Consider the following 24,360-nt stretch of genomic DNA (forward strand, 5'->3'; position numbering starts at 1 on the left):
GGCGGGGATTCACGGGCAAGCTGTGGAGAGCTGGAGACCAAGCTGAGGCTGCAGCTCTAGTGAGTGTGTGGGCACTGGGCAGCGCCAGGAGTGAGTGAAAGTGGGAGGCAACAGGCAGCGTGCTGAGCCAGGAGTGAGTGTACGTGGGACTGTGTGTTGAACAGGCAGAGAGAGCTGAGGAGACGCTCTGTTACATGGGACTGTGTGTAGGACAGGCTGAGGAGACGCTCTGTTACATGGGACTGTGTGTAGGACAGGCTGAGGAGACGCTCTGTTACATGGGACTGTGTGTAGGACAGGCTGAGGAGACGCTCTGTTACATGGGACTGTGTGTAGGACAGGCTGGGGGGATGCTCTGTTACATGGGACCGTGTGTAGGACAGGCTGAGGAGACGCTCTGTTACATGGGACTGTGTGTAGGACAGGCTGAGGAGACGCTCTGTTACATGGGACTGTGTGTAGGACAGGCTGGGGGGATGCTCTGTTACATGGGACCGTGTGTAGGACAGGCTGAGGAGACGCTCTGTTACATGGGACTGTGTGTAGGAAAGACTGAGGAGATGCTCTGTTACATGGGACCGTGTGTAGGACAGGCTGAGGAGATGCTCTGTTACATGGGACTGTGTGTAGGACAGGCTGGGGGGATGCTCTGTTACATGGGACTGTGTGTAGGACAGGCTGAGGAGACGCTCTGTTACATGGGACTGTGTGTAGGACAGGCTGGGGGGATGCTCTGTTACATGGGACCGTGTGTAGGACAGACTGAGGAGACGCTCTGTTACATGGGACCGTGTGTAGGACAGGCTGAGGAGACGCTCTGTTACATGGGACTGTGTGTAGGACAGGCTGAGGGGATGCTCTGTCACATGGGACCGTGTGTAGGACAGGCTGAGGAGACGCTCTGTTACATGGGACTGTGTGTAGGAAAGACTGAGGAGACGCTCTGTTACATGGGACCGTGTGTAGGACAGGCTGAGGAGACGCTCTGTCACATGGGACTGTGTGTAGGACAGGCTGGGGGGATGCTCTGTTACATGGGACTGTGTGTAGGACAGGCAGAGGGGATGCTCTGTCACATGGGACTGTGTGTAGGACAAGCTGGGGGGATGCTCTGTTAGGGCGGGTTCACACTACGGAATTCTCGCGGACAATGTCCGCGGAATTCCGTCAGCTGTCCGCCCGCACGGGCACACGCTTTTCCACCGGCTCCATAGACACCATTCTATGGGCCGGCATATTCCGCCATCAGCTGAAAGAAGTGACATGACACTTCTTTCAGCGTATAGCGGAATACGCTGGCCCATAGAATGGTGTCTATGGGGCCGGCGGAAGGGCGCCCAGATGTGCGGGCGGACAGCTGACGGAATTCCGCGGACATTGTCCGCGAGAATTCCGTAGTGTGAACCCACCCTTACATGGGACCGTGTGTAGGACAGGCTGAGGAGACGCTCTGTTACATGGGACTGTGTGTAGGACAGGCTGGGGGGATGCTCTGTTACATGGGACTGTGTGTAGGACAGGCTGGGGGGATGCTCTGTTACATGGGACTGTTTGTAGGACAGGCTGGGGGGATGCTCTGTTACATGGGACTGTTTGTAGGACAGGCTGGGGGGATGCTCTGTTACATGGGACTGTGTGTAGGAAAGACTGAGGAGTCTTTGTGTTGTGATCGGCAATGAAGGGTTTCACTAAGGAGCAGAACATGGGGAGGGGGGAGATTACTTTATGGCAGAACATGGGAGGGGGATTATTATTATATGGCAGAACATGGGAGGGGGATTATTATTATATGGCAGAACATGGGAGGGGGATTATTATTATATGGCAGAACATGGGAGGGGGATTATTACTATGGGGCAGAACATGGGAGGGGGAATTAATACTATGGGGCAGAACATGGGGGGGGGGTTTACTATGTGGCAGAACATGGGAGGGGGAAATAATACTATGGACAGAACATGGGGGGGTATTACTATGGGGCAGAACATTGTAGGGGGATTATTACTATGGGGCAGAACATGGAAGGTGGGATTATTACTATGGGGCAGAACATGGGGGGGATTTTTACTATTGGGCAAAGCACAGGGGGGTTATTACTATGGGTAGAGCACAGAGGGGATTATTACTATGGGGACTGAGCACAGTGGGGATTATTACTATGAAGGCAGCACAGGGGGGATTATTACTATGGGGACAGAGCACAGGGGGGATTATTACTATGAGAACAGCACAGGGGGGGATTATTACTATGGGGCAGACCACAGGGAAGATTATTTCTATAGAGACAGCACAGGGGGTATTATTAGTATAGGGACAGCACGGGAGGGGGGTTATTACTATGGGGCAGAGCCCAGATGTCATAAAAAGGGGAAGTTGTTGTAAAAGTGCGTAGCCTAAGATGTTTGTCTGGCAGGTTCAGAAGAGATGAATTGTTGCTGCAAGAAATCATCATGGAGGCCTGGGCCAGATGGAGAGGGAAAGGAAAATGACGCCTCAGATCAAAGAAGACGTCACCTGTGAGTCACTGACTTTTTTTGTTTCAGTTCAATGGTTAAATAACACTGCTCAATGCCATAATACACACACTGCTTCTTCATAGCAACAACGCCCTCCCCCCCCCCCCCTCCCCGACATCACTTGAGAGGGGATGGGGGGGGGGGGGCGCTTTTAGCAAGATTCGCCCTGTAGTCAAAACTACCTAGAAACGGCCCTGCTCGTAGTTACACCCTATGCAAAAGCCTGTCGTTTTTGGTGAAGAAGTAGTGTTAAAGTTTCGCCACAAGATGTCGCTATTGTAAGTGTATATACTTAGTTGATGCACAGCTGTAGAACAGTAAGGGTTATTGTTTATTGGTATTTCACATGGATCTGTAGACCAATGAGCGTGTTCTCTTTTCCTGACCTATCACTTCTCTCTTTACTTCTTCTGTATGCACTCTTCACCCATTCACAGTGCACCATATAGGGGGCTGTAGATAGGAAGTCACATGAGTAGAGTAAGTATAGAGGTCTTTTGTCACTGGGCTCTGTAGAAGAAGGGCACAAGCCAGAACGCTCGCCCTCTGCCAGGTCCCCTGTCAGGGACTAAAGAGCCAGCCCATAGGGGTCTTTGTCACTAGACTCCGTAGGGACAAGATGCAGTTAAACTTTTCACCACAAGTAACGCTACTCAGCACTATGCAGTGTTAAAACCTTCCTTAGAGAGGACAAGTCAGAGATCATCTCAACCCATGCTGTGGACATGGAGAGTCACAGTGCAGGATAGTATCCACACAGCGGAAGGCTAGAAACTGATACGGATAGAGCAAAGTTGTAGGAAGCCTATGAACTCTATCTCGCAGCGCGGGTGTCAGCAGGGAACCCTCAGCATTCTGCTCATCCCAGGTAACAGGGTCTGGGGCTTGTGTCACCCACTAGGACGGGTCCCCCTACACTGGTAGGGCAATAGGTGGTGCGAAGACCCAAAGGTCAAAACACAGGCACAAGTATTCTCTCTTTATTCTCAAGTATTCTTCTATCTCATCCTCCACATCCCGGGAGAGCACAGTACTAATTGGGTTGGGACTCTCACGACATCCTCCTCTCTACTCTGACTGTATACCTTCAGCACGCAACTCAGTCCAGACTGTACTACTTTTCCTCCACTCACTACAGATCTGTACCCTAACTTTTCAAGTGTCTTATTAGAAGTGAAGTATTGTTTCAAGGTAAAGCTGTATGACCTGCTGCACATACATATTCTCCAAGTAAAGCAGACCATAGTTATAATAAAGAGACTCTGTGATTTCTCACCCCGCACCAACACAGTACATGAACATTCCTTGGGTCATCTCCCCTTTCTGTGAGTTGCAGTGCCAATAGTCCGGGTGGTTCATCATTCCACTCCAGACCACCGTGACTACTACCCAAGGGACCCCGCAACAGCCCGGCAGGTCACTGACCACAGGGGAACAAGATATATATATATCGTCCCTCTAAACTAAAAGCAGGTGTGCCCAACCGGCACTGGCTTCACGACATAACATCATTGGGCCCGTCTATATCTCGGCCAACCACCATAGAACTGGCGTCACACTCTACCATCTGGCAAATGACCAGCCGTATCTCTGCCATAACACCACAGGGGGCATACCACAGACCTACCAACAGCAACTCCATTCTAGCTGTCTCCCTACTTAGCTGTCTAGAATGAAGTAGGTCCTCCCTACAGCAACTCTGTTGTAGTCAGTTCATTAGTGAGGTGACTAGAATGGAGTTGCTGTAGGGAGGACCTACCAGGAGCCGCTCCATTCTAGACACAACCCTCCTCACATCTGGCCGAAGCCTTCTTCTCCTTAAGCTTGCCATCAGCCTTAGCTCGTGTGATTGGCCACACCACAGAGATTCACAAGAGCGCCAGCGGCCACTAGGGGGAAGCAGCGCTTCATCTTCTGATGACACAGGAGGGAGTGGGATGACTACTCTAGACACAGCTAGAATTACTGTTATAACGTTAGTCAGTGGTGTATGGAGAGGGGGTATAGATTATATCAACCAAATAACACCCATTGACATAAAAGAGCTGCAAAAACTTGCAAAGATAATTTAAAAAGTTTTGTTTTGTTTGTTTTTTTAACACAAATAATTACAGTGGGTATTGTATGGCAGACACATCTTCTCCACACATTGTAGGAAACAATCCTCATAACATCTGTGTGGAAAGTGACCTATGATGCTACAGATCAGAAGCAATAGCCATAAGTACAGATTATAAATACATAACTGAGTGGAAAGTCCACAAAAAACCTTCTCCAAAATCCATACGATTTGGTGTAGATTTACCACTGTGGATATCGGTGTAGAAATGCTGCATTGTTTGTCCTGTGTGGGTCTGTACCCCCATAGAGAGAGCTAACGGACGTCAAGACAAAAGCACTCACCTCTCCTGTCTTCACATGACATTTAGCTCACATTCAGCAGCTTATTTTCTTTTTATTTTTTTTTTTATTAAAGATGATAGAACATGCTTGTTTGAGCTCACTATTCACCCAAGCATTGCCGTTCTCAATACTCGAATTAATACTGTGTGGTGCTCGAATAACATTGATAGTCTTTTCCCTGCATGTTTGGTGGCTTTAATCCACCGATAAACATGGAGGAAAGAGATTGGGGGGGTCCTACTACACAGCAGCTATGTGGGCTAGTATCATAGCAGTGATTGGACGGCTGCATCAGGTGACCTTAGTCTATAAAGACCCAAGTCTCCAGGCACTCAACACTTGCGGTCTGTAAGCTGACAGGGAGAGCTGCAGGAGCAGGGACAGAGCAGGTGTAGGGCTTAGGTTGGCTAGTTAGATGGGTAATTAGCTTACAAATATATCCAACAGTCCTTTTAAGGGCTAGTGCAGTCTCCCAGAGCGGGTGTCCACTGCTTTTCTAACAGCAGGTATAGGTTGGTACCATGTGTTATAGACTCTGAGACTAAAGTATGTGTAATGCTGCCACCCCAGATGTCATTGTATTCTTTATACAGTTGAAAGAACACTACATTAATGGTTAACCAATTTCCTCTGTTGAGTCATGCCACTTTACAGTTGCACTACACTTTGTCCAATCCTTAGCTAGCTACCTCTGAAGCTACTGCCCTATCACAGAAGGTTATTCCGTTCTTCTACCCAATCAAATTCCCCCCTGAAGGCCTAAGGTTAAATATAGTGGGGTGGGGACTGAGTTAGTGAGTGCAGTTGAGAATCAGTACTAAGTTAGGATGAGACAACACTACAGAGAGCCTGCTGAGAGACTTTCCTGGGACTGGCCAGCTGACCAGTGCCCTTATGTGGGACTATGCTTTATTTCTTTATCACTTCTAAGACACTAGCTCTGTGTGGCTAGAGCACTGACAGCAAGGGGCTGTGGAACTCTGGGACTCAACCCTTCTACTTCTTCTTCTTTACCACTTAAAGCAAAGCTCAAGTAATTGAGGTACTGTACAAGTCATTAGTTTAGCTAAGTACATAAGCCAAGTCTCTACTGCAAACACACTAGGTCCTAAGGTGTACCCCTGATGGCTAGCTCTACTTACACAGTGGGGCCTACATAACTGGATCTGTGTCACTTTGTGCCCATAGACAGCGTTAGGCAGCATTAGTTCATACCCATGGGTGTAGGTAATGCTTCTACAACAACCCCTAGCTGAGTGCCAAAGTATACCTGGATAGGGTCCCAGTCACACTCCACAGTTTCCTACACTACCTCTAAGCTTAGTTCAACCCTACTAGGTATACCCTATAAAGCTTATTTTCTACAGAGGCTGTACCAGTACCCATACACAAGTGTGTCCAGCTGCAAAGCTGTGTAGGGGCCAGTTCACACAGAGTAAAATCGGCGGATTTGCACAGCGAAACTCTCTGCCGCAGAATCCCGCCAGCCTCAGTGTGGCACTGCTTCTCTATGGGAGGACTTTCGCACCTCCACTTCCGTTGCTCTCTGCCCAAAGAATTGACATGTTGCAGAGAGCGGAGGCGCATGAGCCCTTCCATAGAGAAACAGGCAGGCGGGATTCCGACAATTTTATTCCCTGTGAACTGTCCCTAAATTAACGAAAGTCTTATCTAATATAAACCATGTCAAGAGAGCTTATTTAGGTCTATTGTTTTGCTGAGAAGCTGTGAAGATCGTATGTTATTTTGTCTGCCAAAGTTTATTCAGTAAAAGGACTTTAACTAGTTAAGGGTCTGAAGTCTCTTCTCTAGTGTGCAGCTCTACAGAACTCACTACAACTATGACTACAACTCCTAGTATGCCGGCAGCGCTGCCAAGTGCCGCAGTGATACTCCTGCAGCTATCCTGTTCCACATACTGTGCACTTTCAGTCACTGCACCAGTACTCTGTCAGTGTGGCATACAATATGCCAGTATTGTGCAAAATAGTATACTATTATATACAGGGGCGTAGCTAGGACTCATGGGGCCCCATAGCAAAAAACTGTATGGGGCCCCCTTCCCCTACACACTATAATATTTATATATATATATATATATATATATATATATATATATATATATATATATATATATATATAAACATACGCGGTTATGTGGCCCAAAAAAGAAGTCTCTTGTGGCCAGAGGCAGAATCCTGCGTGAAGCCACAACAGTGACTGGCAGAGAAGAAAGCCAATGTCTGCTTGTTCTGTCCATCCACTGTATTTAACTATAACAGCCTATTAGGAGCCTCATGGTTATATACATAGGTGCAGGAGCAGACTACCTTACATGCTGCAACACAAAAAAAGGGTTAATACAGAAAACAATTAGCTCTCTCCTTCACTACTCCTGCACTGATAACCCCTGACCTCTGCAGGAGCTCAGAGAACAGAGGTTAAAGGTTCAGAGTAATGAGGCAGAGAGATAATTTTCTTTAACAAATCAACCCTTTATTGTGTTGCAGCATGTAAGAGAACACTGGGTCACTTACACACTGCAGTACATAAGGGGTTAAGCAAAAGGACACAGGAGGCTCTTATCTTCTCTGTGCATCCCAGGCCCCCTCCCTCCATGGGCCCCATAGCAACCGCCTTCCCTGACTCCACTGGTTATATAGCCAGTGTCGGACTGGGGTACCTTGGGTCCACCAGGGAATTTAATCCTAGGGCCCCACCCTACATATACCAGATATAACCAGCGTCAAGCCTTTCACATTACTATAGTGACTTTGCACAGAGCTGTGGATGTGACCACCAATACTAGCTCTATGCTAGTAACTTGTCAGTCACTCTATGCAAACGGTATAATGTGCCCAGGGCTGGATTAAAGGGAGGGCACCCGGGGCACATGCCCCGGTGCCCCCACCACAAAGGGGCCCCCACCAACCCGGAAGCAGGCTGGTGCATTTTTATTATTGTTTTTTTTCAACCCGTCTGCCGCCCCCCACCGGTAATGTCCGTGCCCGGGGGGGTTGCGCGGTGTCAGCTGGGGTGCAGCTTCGGAGCCAGGTGAGCTTCCGGCACTGACAGCCAGGCACGGACGCTCACAGCTGCAGTCCGCGGTGCCAGGACTTCCTGCTCGGCAGCGGCGCACGGTGACGTCATTGTAACGAGCAGGGGAGAAGTCCGGGTACCGCGGGCTGCTGCTGTGAGCTTCCGTGCCTGTGTGCTGTGTGTAACCGGCTGTCTGCTGGAAGTTCACCTGGCCTCTCCTTGCCCCCCTAGCTGCTCCCCCTCCCCCAATCACCCCAGCTGCTCCCCCTGTCCATGCCCCCCAGCTTCTCTACCTGCCCCCCCAGCTTCTCTCCCTGCCCAGCCTGCCCCTCAGCCGATCCCCCTGTCCCCTAGCTTCAATCCCTGCCCCCCCCAGCTTGTCTCCCCCCAGCTTCTCTCCCTGCCCTCCTCCAGCTTCTCTTCCTGCCCCCCCCAGCTTTTTTCCCTGCCCCCCCAGCTTCTCTTCCTGCCCCCCCAGCTTCTCTTCCTGCCACCCCCAGCTGCTCACCCTGCCCCCCATCTTCTCCCCTGTCACCACAGCTGCCCCCTCCCTCTGTCACCTCAGCTTCTCCCAATCACCCCAGCTGCTCCCCCTGCCCCCCAGCTTCTCCCTCTGCCCCCCAGCTTCTCCCCCTCCCCCTGTAAGTATCACCCCAGCTGTTCCCCCTGTCACCCCAACTGCTCTCCTTGCCCCCCTAGCTACTCCCCCTCCCCCACTCACCTCAGCTGCTCCCCCTGCCACCCCAAGCAGAGCAGTACCCAGCACCCAGTACTACTGACAGCTGGTGCCGCTCAGTAGTACTGGGTGCCATAATTTGCCCGCTGGGCTGCTCAGATTATCAGTCGGAGGGCCGCCGACCAGCCCCCCTGCTAAGTAAACCACCGGCCACCACGCGCTCACACCCCCCAGCCCCCCGCGGCCGTGAGAACTTTGTGTGGCCGCCCTGCATCTGCCGCCGTTAGCTGCTTACATATTCTGTTACCTGCAGCCCGGCCCCGGAGGCTCACAGCTCCAGCCCCGCCTCCTGCATCCCTCTCCTCTCCTGCTCGTCGGCAGACGTGTGACGTAATCCGTTGCTGCCCGCCCGAGCAGGGGAGGAGAGGGATGCAGGCGCTGTGGGGCTGGAGCTGTGAGCCTCCGGGGCCGGGCTGCATCGGGCTGCCGGTAACAGAATATGCAAGCAGCTAACAGCACCGGACCAGAGAGGACCTGCTGGATCCACCATAGGTGAGTATTTTGTTTTTTTGTTTTTTACATGAATGCTCAGCCTATAACATGTGGTTACAGTTAGAGGGGGTCCTATACTATGTGGGGCTGTACAGGGGGAAATGCCATGTGGGGGGCTACAGAGGGATGATTTTACTGTGTGGGGGGCTTCAGGGGGGGATAATATGTTGTGATTATTCTATGTGGGGGCTGGCTGCACAGGGACCTATACTATGTGGGGGGCTACACAGGGGGGGGGGGGAGGGGGATAATATGTTATGGCTATACTATCGTGGCAGGGAGGGAGGGAAATATGTGGGGGCTGGCTACACAGTGAGTGACATCCCCGTATACTGTGCATATAGTGAGTGACATCCCCGTATACTGTGCATATAGTGAGTGACATCCCTGTATACTGTGCATATAGTGAGTGACATCCCTGTATACTGTGCATATAGTGAGTGACATCCCTGTATACTGTGCATATAGTGAGTGACATCCCTGTATACTGTGCATATAGTGAGTGACATCCCCGTATACTGTGCATATAGTGAGTGACATCCCCGTACACTGTGCATATAGTGAGTGACATCCCCGTACACTGTGCATATACTGAGTGACATCCCTGTACACTGTGCATATACTGAGTGACATCCCTGTACACTGTGCATATACTGAGTGACATCCCTGTATACTGTGCATATACTGAGTGACATCCCTGTATACTGTGCATATACTGAGTGACATCCCTGTATACTGTGCATATACTGAGTGACATCCCTGTATACTGTGCATATACTGAGTGACATCCCTGTATGTTGTGACTTTACTATGTGGGGGCTGGCTACACAGGGACCTATACTATTTGGGGGATACAAGAAGGGGGGAATAATATGTTGTGGCTATACTATTTGGGGGCTACAAAGGGGGATATACTATGGGCGCTACACAGGGGGAAGGGCTATACTATGTGGGGGGGCCTTTATTATGTGGGACTGCACAGGGCATCTATATTATGTGTGGGGGGCTATATGCCTGACTACTATTTGGAGGCACATATCGGGCCTGACTGCTTATGTGGGAGCACAGAGGGGGCACTGTTACTGTGTAAAGCAATGGGGAATATAAGGTTATAATGAGGTATAAGGTTAGGATGATGCTAAAGCATGGAGCCTAAAGTGTTTGTCTCGCAGATTCTGGGGAGAAGAGTCATGGCTGGAGAAATCTTCATGATGGGATGAGCCAGATGGAAAGAAAAGGAAAAAACAGACAGCTTTCACTACCAAGAACGTCACTTATGATTCATGTAGGAAGACGCCTCCTGTAAGTCACTGGATGTAACTGCACAATCATGCATAATCACTTTCAGGGTGCATTCACACGTACAGGATCTGCAGCAGATTTGATGTTGGGTTCCGTCATTGAGTAACAAGGCTATCTGCAGCATCAAATCTGCTGCATATCCTGTATGTGTGAACACACTCTTAAAGGGGTAGTTCACCCCAAAAATTTTTCTTTCAAATCAACTGCTGCCATGAAGTGCCAGAGATTTGTTATTTACTTCTATTAAAAAATCTCAAGCCTTCCAGTACTTATCAGCTGCTGTATGCCCAACAGGAAGTTGTATTATTTCCAGTCTGGAGAGCAGGAGAGGTTTTCTATGGGGATTTGCTGCTGCTCTGGACAGTTCCTGACATGGACAAAGGAGGCAACAGAGAGCACTTTGTCAGACAGGAAAGAAAACACCACTTCCTGCTGGACACACAGCAGCTGATAAGTACTGGAAGACTTAAGATTTTTTAATAGAAGTGAATTACAAATCTCTGGCACTTCATGGCACCAGTTGATTTGAAAGAAATGTTTTTTTGGTGGACTACCCCTTTAAGGTCTGTAGATCCTTTGTATAGCTGGATCTCTGGATCTATTTGGTCACTGCTAGAGATGAGTGACCTTACAGTAAGTTTAGGTTCACATGAACCCAAATTCTCTGAACTTCATCTCTAGTCAATGCTGAGGTAGAATATTGCATTTTATATACTGGTGGTATAAAGGGAATATTATTTATAGACAGTACAGCAGTATTATCCAGTCACTGTATGGTGATGACGGCAGTGGTCATGGTATTATTTGTCCTGTGTATACTCCTTTTATTGGTAATACTTGTGTTCGTGTAGTGGATTTTATTCAGTGACAGTATGGTGGTATTAGTCATGTTGTTGTAATGATGGTAGTGGCCATAGTGTTGAGGTATTATCTGTTACTTGTATACTGTAATAATGGTAGTATCAGTCTCTTTATAATTGGCCAGTAACAGTAATGATGATATTCGCTTCCTGTATACTGGTGTTTTTTGGTAACTATAATAGCTATTTAGAGATATACAGTATTATCATGCATAGAAAATTGTCTTACCAGTGCTAACATTATACAGGAAATGTGTAATATTATTTTACATATCCTACAAATTTCCCTAGGACCCTACTTATATATATTATCACTGCTGTAACCTGTTGTTGCATAATAGATAGATGATAGATAGAGAGAGAGAGAGAGAGAGAGAGATAGGAGATAGATAGATGATAGATGGATGATAGGAGATAGATGGAGATAGATAGATAGACTTGGCACCATTTCTGTAAATAAAAATGAGTTGCAATACAACACAACACGACCTAAGTGTGATATGGTATGTGGGCTGGAGGGGTGTGAGTGCCAGGGCTGATTTTCAGTCCCAGTCCGGCCCTGCTGGGTGCTGAGTATTCGGTGCTACTGGGGTGCCAGCCGTGCCAGGGTATACACTATGCATACACCATACACCACGCTGGGGCGCCGGGGGGGTTCACCTCAGCATGCAAAGTTCCTAGGGAAGCATGAATTCTAAATACAGGCCTGCATCTATGACAGGGTGGCGCGGAGGACTACAGCTACCAGGACACCACTGGAGATTGGGGGGGGGGAACTACAGCTACCAGGACACCACTGCGGATGGGGGGGGGGGGTTAACTACAGCTACCAGGACACCACTGGGGATGGGGGGGGGAGATAACTACAGCTACCAGGACACCACTGGTGAGGAGGGGGGGGGGAGAACTACAGCTACCAGAGTGCCCCTTTAGTCCAGGGATACGCACATACAGGCAGCAATTTTACTGTCCGCTGTTCCATCCTACTTGTGCGCATTGTGCAGGTAATAGATCTGTGTAGCAATCCAGCTTTATGACTCTGCAATATGTAATGGATCACCAACTCCCAAGCATAATAAGTTATACCAAAGAATGCAAAATAAAGACACAACACATTGTAATCAGGTGTCAAAGGGGCCCAATTTTATTTAAAATTACATGACACTGAAAATGGCAGACCCCCAACTCACGAAGAATCACCCTCCAGCACTCAGGCAAGGAAAAACCCCTTGTGGGGGAAACCTCGAGGGAGCCATGGCTGGAGAATTGCCCCTCCCCTGGGCTTAGAGGGTAATACCATACTATAAATATAATAAACTGGATGTGAGAGAAATCTTGTAATATCTGTCACTGTATTGATGGCTAGGCGGCTGTATCTCTTCTCCCTCACAGATCCAGGTCCACTCCTCAAAAAGATGGAGACTTGATGAAGGGGTAGTCTAAAGCAGACCATCCCCTTTCTCCTGCTAGAACCTCCAAGGGGTAGGGGGCAGTAAAGTAGTAAAGCTCAAGGTCCTCTGGCGCATCCAAGATGGCACTGATCAAGGCGCGGTGCATTGCTTTATGGAACCTTCTTTATGACATAAGCGCTTGTCATCACAGTGCAGGGTTGCCATGGTTACAGCAGGCAAACACATCTGAAGCATTACCCATTAATGACTGCCAATGCACTTTACTGCAGAGGTCATTAAACACACTTGTGATGAAGCAAACAGCTTATGGTTAGGTCACACTAAGAACATGGTTTGATGTTGCCCATAGCAACCAATCACAGCCCAGCATTTGTTTCTCGAATTACTCTGGTGAAAATAAAAGCTGAACTGTGATTGGTTGCCATGCACAACTAAGACAGTCTAACTTGCCCATAGCAACCAATCAAAGCTCAGTTTTAATTTTATAAGAGCTTGTTAACATATGAAAGGTGAGCCGTGATTGGTTGCTATAGGCGAATCAGACTGTTTTGTCTCTGGCAGATTGATAAAGCTGCTCTATTGCTGTAAAGCTGCTGCTGATGATGATGATGATAAGAGGCAGTAAGTGACCAGGTAAAAGGCATGTGCAGCAGTGTTGGATGATTATATGTCATCCTGGAGCTGCCAGACAGGGAGGCCCACCTTCTGTTTGGGGGCCCACCAAGGGGTAGGGCCCATCGGGGGATTTCCCTGCTCCCCTGTGAGCCAGTCTAAGCCTGTATATAGCTATTAATAGTCGCTCAGTTATATCCACAACTATGCCAAAGTCCTTTGTAGTAATAGTAATCTAAGGGGGAGATTTATCAAAGGGTGTAAAATTTAGACTGGTGCAAACTACCCACAGCACACACGTTTTGTGTGTTGGAAAAACTGTTTAATAAAAACAATCTGATTTAAAAAAAATTGTCATAAAAATAATGAGGATTTGGGCCATGTTAGAATGTGGCAACAATCTACCTTAAAAAAAAACCAAACATCATATTCTTAGCTGTCCATTTACACAGAAAGATTATCTGACAGATTATCTGCCAAAGATTTGAAGCCAAAGCCAGGAGTGGATTTGAAAAGAGGAGAAATCTCAGGCTTTCCTTTATGACCTGTCTGTTTCTGGCTTTGGCTTCAAATCTTTGGCAGATAATCTGTCAGATAATCTTTCTGTGTAAATGGACCCTTACTTCTGCAGCCCTAGAGTTTTCAGATGATTCAGCTAATGGTGCGTTTACACGAAACGATAATTGGCCCGATCGTACGATTAACGATGTCGGAGTAAAGTTTTTTTTTTCATAACGATCAACGTTTAGACGGTACGATATATCGTACGAAAAAATCGTTTTGCGATTGCGCGCCCACAGCCCGGCCCGCCCCTCGCAGCCCGGCCCCCCCGCTCATCCGCAGCCCCCTGCGCCGGCTCGATCGCCACCCCCGCCGCCGCTCTGATCGCCCCTCCCCCGCTCCGGTCGCAACACAAGCCCCCCCCCCCCCCCCCCCCGCCAGCATACGTTACCTGCTCCGCGCAGCAGGTCTTCCGACATCCCCGGCTCCGCTCTTCAGTGCGCGGGGGTGGCGATCGCAGCGGCGATCAGAGCGGCTGCGGGGGTGGCGATCGGGCCGGGGCATGGGGCTGCGGATGAAATTCGCACGATAATCGTTACGTGTAAACGCAGCATAAGATCCATCTCTACCCATTGCCTGATTACTATATAGTTACAGCTGGATTTCATAATTTACAGATAAGACCAGAAGTATACAGATGATTAAATCATTTAATTATATTACTGACAAATCCAAGACATCTGAAGAAATTAGAAAAAGAGATAAAATTCTACTTTTATTCCCACACCTCTGAATCCTTTCTTTCTTCAATTATAAAGGCATGATTTGTGGTATACTTCTCTACCTGGCTACCCATTTTAAATGCTTTTACACACCAGCCATTGCCCACAAGGAACAAGCTTATAATGTCCCTTTTAAAGGAACATAAATGGTTATCCTAATTCTGACTTATAATTAAAGTCGTGAGAGCTGAATTTAACATGGCTGTTGGGGTCAGAGCAGAGAAAAAGCTTGTGGTGAGCTACTGTGCAGATTCCTTAACCTATATTGGCACTCGACCAATTTGCAGATACTTTTGAATGTGTGCTTTATAACTTTATACCAGTTCTCCGTTTGGTCTTTGCAGTGCCACAGTTTGTCCAGAAGGTGGTAGGAGCACAACCCTGTGCTGAGCTATTAGCGACCTGCTGATAGTCTCATTGCTGTATTGTCGCTGTATTTTGGTCCACCAGGACTGCCTATACCCGCCTTTTTTTGATTCTCATGTGGGGTTAACCTCCTGCAGCTTTACACACCATCTCCACTAGTGCCTGTGGGGGCAGCCAGTGGACGTCACTGTTGTTTACATATAGCTAATGTCACCATTTTTATGGTTCTTTATAACTGTTCCCTGATGGATCCTTAAAGGGAATCTGTCAACACCTATGGAGGGGGAGTAGTGATGGCTTTGTGCCGCACTTTTGCCCTCCTCACCACTACCTCTTCTCAGCTTGTATTGAATATTCATGGCGCCCGTCCCCCGGCCTCGTAGCGACGGCATCAGTAGCTTACTGGTTCAGTGTAGTGTGCGCACGCTCCCGCGGCGTGATTCGTGCATGCGCCGTAGTGCGTCGGAGCAGCACTGAGCTAAGCCATTGAGGGCATAGGCTTTGGCCCTCAGTGCGCCTGCGCTGCTCCGACTTACTATGGCGCATGCGCGAATCACACCGTGGGAGCATGCGCGCACTACACTGAACCAGGAAGCTACAGATGCCGTTGCTAGGAGGCCGGGGGACAGGCGCCATAAAAATTCAATACAAGCTGGGAGGAGGTAGTGGTGAGGCGGGCCAAAGTGCGGCACAAAGTGCGGCAAGAAACCATCACCACTCCCCCTCCATAGGTGCTGACAGATTCCCTTTAAATACATTGTTAGGTTGTGTATGTGTTCCTCATAGAACTTAGCTCTCACTGATTTTTGATCTAACTTTGTAGCCCTATAAATAGTGCATCTGTAGCTGCTCCTTTCTTGTTTGCTGTTTTTAACATTTTTTGCAGTCGTGGTTCATTGTTTCTTGTTTTTTATTCATCATGAATTGTCATTAGTGTATATGCTTTTAATAATAAAGTTTATTCATTGTTTTGTGACTACTTAGAGGTTTTGTGTTTCTTTCTTGGTATTTAGTTAGTAACTAGAACCCGTTTTTATCACCACAATACCTATTCCCCATTACAGCATTATATATACATTTCTCTGTATGGTGGAGCTCTGCCTTCTGTATATTGGTGCAAGTTTAATGCTGTAATTTTTTGCTGTAACCATGGCACCAGATGCATTTCTAAAGACATGACCAGTAAGGATTTAGCGTCCTATTACACCAAAAGATTATCTAAAAGATTTTTGCAACCAAAGCCAGGAACAGACTATCAGGGCCGGACTGGGAATAAAATTCAACCCTGGCATTGGAGAGCGTAGAGGCCCACTTGCTGTCTGGTTTATGTTAAACATGTTTAAAGGGGTTTTCAGATTTAACCTTACTTGTTCCCTATCCATAGGATCTCTAAATTGGCCCCCCGGCTCCTTTGTTATGAATGGAGCTGCCGGTTGGTGTATAATCTCTATGGTGCCGCTGGAAAGAGTCAATTGCTGAGCTTGGCTCTCTCAGGCTACTTCACAGAGAATGAACGGAGCTGCAAGTAACAAGCCGACCTGCAGCTCCATTCATAACAAAGGAGTTGGGGCATGGAGGTCGGAATCTCATACTTGTCACCTTTAGGGTGTGTTCACACTTAGCGAGTTTCCAGCATATTTCATGCTGCGAGTTTCACCAGTTCCAGTATGGTCTAATGGTCCTCCATTTTTGCAGCAGATTTTCATTTTGCTGCGAGAATGTAGTAATAGATATGTTTAACTATTAAGCTGCCATGCCGGTACAAATGATAAACAGCCAATGCTTACCCCTGGCACGCTCCTGCTCAAGTATTGCAGGCATGGCAGCTAAATGTTACTACATTCTCGCAGCAGAATGAAAATGAATGTAGAGCCATAGACTGTAATGGTACTGAGTATTGTGCAGTGTCCCAGAACAGATTTTCTCCTCCTGTTATTTTCTCAAAAGTGTATATTTATATCTGAGTCAGTCAGTATTTTATTGTCCCTGTTCTGGAAACTATGGTCAACTGCAAACTGTGTGTTATGTCACCCCTCTTAGTATTCAGGTCCGTTATTTCATTTATTTCTTGTATATTTTCAGCTGTCAGTGCCTAATGGCGTGATGATGCAATGGCTTGATGTCACGTGACTGCCCCTGCTGCCATGGTAACTCCAATAGCCGTCGAGCTTTGGCTGGGGATACCATGTGACTTCCTGTCCTACCTCAGTCCGGTCTTCTACCGCCAAGAAGACAGGTTGCGTTGTGTCCCCTCTCCACTGTCAGGAGAGATGCACGTTTGCTCTGCTGCTCCAGCGTTACCAGAGGTGTTCCGGTCCAGTCGGGACCGGGTTTCCTATCCTCAAGTCCTTCAAGATCCTTATCTTCACTAAAGATCTGGGTGCCGTCTTCATTCGCTACTCTCATCATCAATAGCAAGTATTCGTCTCAACTCCATTCCGCCCAGTATTATAACTCCAGTACTACTACTCTCATCATTCAGTTTCCTTATTCCAAGTAACGCTACCATCATAGCCTATTGCAGCATCACCCATTGCTCTGCCTTATCCAAGTCTGCCTTATCCCCGGTTGCATCCGGAGAGACTGTTGCTACGAGTTATCACAGTTTCAATAAATACACAACTACCAATGTTTCTAAACCCTTGCATTGGTTTAATTATTGGTGCCTTGACTAGGGGCAACGAAGAATTGCTCGGCCTCCGCATGGTCAGGTCCCCGCTGGTTAGCTGCTACCCCTCGTGCCAAAACCGTGACCTAACATCAGGCAAGGGGCTACCCGGGTTCCTACCCAGTACTACCACCTACTACTACCCTCAGCGGAGTGGCCCAGCGCAAGAACTTTGGCGTCACGAACAGGATACAGACTAAGTTGTGCCTGCTCCAAACATCCCAAAACTGTACTACAACCCTCAGAAAGACTTTGCTACCGGTGGTGTTGCTATGGGAGTTATAGAAGTGCCCCGCACCCATGTCCAGGAGGAAAATGTTTATTGCATTTGATTGGGGCCTACTGTGGTGGAATTACTGACTGCGCCATACCCCGGACAGGAGGGGTTAACTGCCATGCCACCAAAGCGCGGGAATCGCCCGGCGCCATAGACTTTGTCGCCGTCCCTCCTGATTGGCTATCTGAGCCCACTGACGTCAGTGTTGCCGGGTAGATTGTCGGGCCAGAATTTCAGCCTCTGCGCTCCTCCTCCTCCTTCCAGGTCCTCAAAGACACGCCAGTGCGTAGCAAGATGGCGGCCCCCGAGGAACGTTTGCCTGCAGCCGCACTTCCCGTGATACCGGAGCTGCCAGAGAGCGTACCGCCACGCAATCCTGCCTGCCTGCTATCACCGCTACCATCCTACAGCGACACCAGCTGGGGTGCTGCTACATCGGATGACGGGAGTCGTAGCCGGGCCTCCACTCCGGCCTCCGCTAATCCGAACGAGGAGCTTACGCCTGAGACCGGTACCTCCCCAGGGCCCGATCACTCCAGTGCCTCCGACTTCGCCTCTTCTACTGGAGGGTCCTTATCAATGGACAGCGAGCTAATTGTAAATGGACCGTCCCCGCTGTCCTTAGTCCCCGGCCTTAAAGGGGAGACCTCCGCCAAGGCCTCAGTATCCCCGGGTCTGTGGCGGCCTCCAGAGCGTGATTCGCTGCCCTGCCGCAATGGGTGCCCGGGCATGGGCCTACGATTATGCAGCTGACCGAGGACATTCAGCAGGCCCTCGCTGCCCTGCCGCCTGCCACAACCGCTGCAACCGCTATGCCCACCGCTGCTCTTGCAGCTTCCACTGCAGCAGGCCCGTCTACTACAGCTACCAGCACGGCTGCCTCCACTGCTGTGGCTAAAGCCGCCGCATCTACCGCGTCAGTCACCTATCATGTGGCCCCCATCATCTCTATCACCACAGTGAAGCCCATCATTGTGGTCACTACTGCGTCTAATGATGCTCCTGCTCCAGCAACCTCACGCCACTACTATCCTTGGGAGAAGAAGAAGAAGTCTGCTGGGGGCCCTCCTGCCTCCTCCTACTAGGCCCCATTCGGGAGCTAGGCCAAGGTGGCCATCCTGACTGTTGCAAAGTTCTTGATGGTTCATGTTATATTTCCTTGTGTTCACCTTGTTGCCTTAGAATAGGAAAGTTTCGTTTGCAACGTTTAAGCTGTGTACCTGGTCCTCCTGACAAAACTTCCTTGTCCATTACCCAGCCATGTGCTGAAGAGACACTAAAAGGGTTCTATAGTTCTTCAGTGCCTGTCCCAGAGCCTTTTATGAACGATGGTCTAATTGCCTGAAAGAGACTCATTCTAAACAGAGACACTTATCCAGTTCTTCCTAAAGCACTTTCATGAGTATGTGATTATCAAGGTTTATATTGCACTCTAGTATTGCACTACAGTAGTCAAAAGGTTATTTTCCATGTCAGAGTTTATGTCATATACTTTTCTCTCCTTTGAGTAAGACAGAAAGAAAGGTCATTTAGATAGCCTCAGAGTAAAGTGTGTCTTTCGAAAAAGTGTATCTTCTAACTAAGTATTGTATTTTCATTATATATTGTGTATTCGAATTTGTCACTGGAAAGATTCCTTGGGCCAGTGCTTCCTTCGAGATCTCAAAGTATTTTGTCATCTATGTTTCCTTTCCTTGTTTCTCCATTGTTTGTTTATCCCTGTTTGTCCCAACACTCAGTAGCTGCTACACATAGTCGCCTTCAACATTTACACTGGTTCATACATACTGCACCTTTGGCACCTTTTCGTGTACCTGGTCTATGAACAATTGGATTGTATGATTGATTGGTATGTAAAGAGGCCTCCGAATGAATGTTTGCTTTTATTATTTTCTTCTTTTCCTCCTCAAGGTGTCCAAATCATTCCATGCATAACATCTCGGCTCAGTTTTCTCTCTCTTCACATTTTCCTTCTCACCTGTGCCTTGAGCATGGGGAATACGCACCTACATACTTACACCCACATTCCTTCCTTTTGTCTGGTTGTCTTGTTCATTTATGTTTTAATTATCGTGATGCTTCCACTGCAGATTCGCCAAGGTCAGCTCATTCTTAGTGGGGAGGTATGCAGTGTCCCAGAACAGATTTTCTCCTCCTGTTATTTTCCCAAAAGTGTATATTTATATCTGAGTTAGTCAGTATTTTATTGTCCCTGTTCTGGAAACTATGGTCCACTGCAAACTGTGTGTTATGTCACCCCTCTTAGTATTCAGGTCCGTTATTTCATTTATTTCTTGTATATTTTCAGCTGTCAGTGCCTAATGGTGTAATGATGCAATGGCTTGATGGCCCCTGCTGCCATGGTAACTCCAATAGCCGTCGAGCTTTCGCTGGGGATACCATGTGAGCTCCTGTCCTACCTCAGTCCGGTCTTCTACCTTCAAGAGGACAGGGTGTGTGTCCCCTCTACACTGTCAGGAGAGAGGCACGTCTGCTCTGCTGCTCCAGTGTTACCAAAGGGGTTCCGGTCCAGTCGGGACCGGGTTTCCTATCCTCAAGTCCTTTAAAATCCTCATCTTCACTAAAGATCTGGGTGCCGTCTTCATTCGCTACTCTCATCATCTCTCTCATCATTAATAGCAAGTATTCATCTCAACTCCATTCCGCCCATTATTATAACTCCAGTACTACTACTCTCATCATTCAGTTTCCTTATTCCAAGTAGCGCTACCATCACAGCCTATTGCAGCATCACCCATTACTCTGCCTTATCCAAGTCTGCCTTATCCCCGGTTGCATCCGGAGAGACTGTTGCTACGAGTTATCACCGTTTCAATAAATACACAACTATCGTTATTTCTGAACCCTTGCATTGGTTTAAATTATTGGTGCCTTGACTAGGGGCAACGAAGAATTGCTCGGCCTCCGCATGGTCAGGTTCCCGCTGGTTAGCTGCTACCCCTTGTGCCAAAACCGTGACCTAACATCAGGCAAGCGGCTACCCGGGTTCCCACCCAGTACTACCACCTACTACTACCCTCAGCGGAGTGGCCCAGCGCAGTTGCAGCAGATTTTACTGTGACATTCACTATGTGCCCCCTTGATAATTTTTTACAAGTTTTTTTTTTGTGTTTTTACACAATTTTAAATGAGGTGTTTCTGTCAAAATAGACTGATAAGCTCATCAATCCATAGGCTTAAAAATAGTAAATAAACACCCATAATATATCATATACCTACAGCATGCTGCATTGTGAAAAAAACACCATGGACCCAACAAATCTATTGCAAAATGTGTTACTAGGTTGCTACTGATTGTTTTGTTTTTTTTTACCTGGCTGGTTATGGAAAAGAGGTGACATAGCTCTCTCACAATAAATCACACCCCTCATTGTCAAAGCAGAAAAAAATTAAAATCATAATAACTATATAATTAAAATCACGGTAACTATATAACATGGTATAGTAATGTAGCGACACCTGTGTTATATTGTTGGGCTATCTATGGGATGTGTAATATGGTAATTTATTGTGTGTTAAAGATAACTAGTTGTTAATAACTACTTCATTAAAAAAATAATAGCTACTTCATTAAAAAAAAAAAAAAAAAAAAAGTCATTGTCCAATCATGCAATGTTATAATTTGAATTGGCTGGTGAGGCTGGCGAACAACTGCCACCATCGTTGGAGCTGTAAACAAGTCTTGTGGCAGCTTGTGGTTGCTGAGGGGACTTTTCTGCCCATTTTTGGTTACAGTCGCCTGATGGACGGCACAGCTCCCCAGTACATCCCAGAACATCTACTGGTAAGTGTTACTGGTACACACCACACACTGGACAGCGCAGAGAAACACTGATCATGGGGGGAGATGGGGAAGACTGGTCTTATCTGTACAGGACATAGAGGACATTAGTAATGGCGGCCATGGAGATCTGTAAGAAAAAAAAACTGTCATCTCCAAGACACGACCATATAACACTACAGGTTACAGGCTACTGCCATTCACATCATACATAGCTCAGTAATATGGACCATAGAGTAATATGGGGTTGTCTGCAGCCTCCTCAACGACAGATTGTGCTGCTCTACACAGAATGGATATTAGAACGTATAGGGTAGATTTATCAAGCAGTCTTACAGTAGCAATGTTCTCCGTTGCCCATAGCAACCAACCAAAGCTTAGCTTTAAATTTTCATGAGCTTTAGTAAAATGAAAGATGAACTGTAATTGGTTGCTATGGGCGACAGGGGTCCGAATTAGGGGCTGGGGTGGGCCTGGACTGGGAGGGGTCACGTTAGGGGGCTAGGGCAGGCCTGGGTTGGGAAGGGTGCCGGGAGGGTCCGCGTTAGGGGGTGGTGCGGGCTTATCCTGGGAAGGGTGCTGGGAGGGTCCGTGTTAGGGGCCTGGGGCAGGCCTAGGAAGAGTGCCGGGAGGGTCCACTTTAGCAAAGGACAGGTAAATGAAGGGTTGGGATGGGTAATCAGGCTAGGGTGGAGGAGCTCCCTCATGGTGCCTTCACCTTGACGTGGTTAGGGAGCTTGCGTGCTTTTGTGATCCAATGAGCTAAGCTGGCAGGAGTAATACTCCTGGCGGGGTATCCTGTGCCAGACAGGTTAATGGGGAGAGGCCAGACTAAGCAAGGCACCCAGAAGAAAGGGTTGGTATTCTAGAAATTGTAAAAAAAAAAAAATCAAATACTATCAGTCAGCAGGACACACCACACACTGCGATTCTCATCTGCTTTTGTTGTTGTTCACTAATGAACCTTGTAATAGACTCGCTGCCCTCCCGGCATCATGTATCAATATGATGCTGAGAGAGCCGAAAGTTCGGCTGTATCAGTAAAATCTTGCGTAGATGTAAACAAGTCTGTATATAGTGACTCCTATATAATGCAGTGGCATGCCCATACCCTCATGGCATGTCCACAGTCCCTGCACACAGTATATGGACCTCTATTACCTCCAGGACCTCCACAGGGCGGATCTTACACGGCTCTATACTGTGGGAATGGTGAGCAGCTTACAACACCAGAGTGACAGCTGCCAGCCCTATGGCTGTACAGGGCCCCCGAGGAGGGACAGGGGCCCGCCACCCGCTCAGTTGTCCCCCTTTCAGCATCCCTAGAAGCTGTGGCTCTGAAGCTTCTAGGGATGCACTGCCGATATAATCCATGTCGGACTGGGTCGGGGCCCCAGCCCAGCACCTGCAGAGGCGCACACAATTGTCCCAGGCCCTGGTGGCAGGTTACAATCAGAGTGTGTGCCACCGCTCCTGTTACTGAGGGCCCCCACCCGTTTCCCTCTGACAGGAGAAGACACCCCCACCCACACTGTAATGGACTGCTCCTCTCCCCTGTACTGTATGGCATCCGCTGGGTTGACAGGCCCCTCCCCCAGGCAGGTCACAATGCCGTACAACAGACAGTGTGCACGGTGCTGTGACCTTGTCTGGGGGAGGGGCCTGTCACCCAGCAGATGCCGTACAGTACAGTGGAGAGGATTACAGTGTAAGTGGGGGCGTCACAGAGGGAAATGAGAAGGTAGATTCCTGGGTCTGGATGGTGATGTGGGGAGCAGGTGGGGGCGGCCAGGTTTTGCCAAGACTATCCTGATTCTGAGGAGACAGCCCCGGCAAAACCATGTCCTGGGAAGCCCCGCCCCCTGCCGAGCGCGAGTGTTGTCACAGAGCAGGGAGAGGAGTCCATGTGGGACTAGAGGGACCAAACTGGTAAAGTAAGTATAACTTTTTTGTTTTAAATACAGATAATGGGGGTTGTGGTATGATGATGAAGGGGGGAGTAGTATGATGGGAGGGTAGGAGGATGAAGGGGTGTAGAGTATAATGATGGAAAGGCAGGAGGATGAGAGAGGTAGTACTGTGATAATGGAAGGGCAGGAGGATGATGAAGGGGGGAGTATTATGATGATGGAAGGGCAGGAGGATGAGAAGGGTTGTACTGTGATGGAGGGCAGGAGGATGATGAAGGGGGTAGTAGTATGATGATGGAGGGGCAGGAGGATGAGAGGGGTTGTACTATGATGATGGAAAAGCAGGAGTATGATTAAGGGGGTGGTAGTAGTATGATGATGGAAGAGCAGGAGGACGATGAAGGGGTAGTAGTATGATGATGGAGGGACAGGAGGATGAAGTGGCTAGTAGTATGATGATGGCAAGGCAGGAGGATGAAGAAGGGAGAAGTATAATGATGGAGGGTCTGGAGGATGAAGGAGGGAGTAGTATGATAATGGGGAGCAGGATGATGAAGGGGTAGTATGGTGATGGAGGGGCAGGAAGATGAAGGGGGGAGTAGTATGATGATGGCAGGGCAGGAGGATGAAGGGGTAGTAGTATGGTGATGGAGGGGCAGGATGATGAAGGGGGAGTAGTATG

General features: G+C 48.3%; 1 long non-coding RNA gene across 2 annotated transcripts in view; it reads left to right on the forward strand.

Moving 5' to 3' along the window:
• LOC138783578 (uncharacterized) overlaps positions 1-24,360 on the forward strand; it is a 51,610-nt gene continuing 27,250 nt past the window's right edge. Inside the window, exons 1-4 of one of the 2 annotated variants that reach the window (XR_011361716.1) lie at positions 1-59; positions 2,414-2,516; positions 10,359-10,488; positions 17,104-17,368. This is a non-coding gene — a long non-coding RNA (uncharacterized lncRNA). Of the gene's footprint in view, positions 60-2,413; positions 2,517-10,358; positions 10,489-17,103; positions 17,369-24,360 lie in introns of those variants that run through there. The other variant, XR_011361715.1, reaches the window with a different exon arrangement.

This window comes from Dendropsophus ebraccatus, chromosome 2 (genome assembly GCF_027789765.1).
Source record: "Dendropsophus ebraccatus isolate aDenEbr1 chromosome 2, aDenEbr1.pat, whole genome shotgun sequence".
NCBI lineage: Eukaryota > Metazoa > Chordata > Amphibia > Anura > Hylidae > Dendropsophus > Dendropsophus ebraccatus.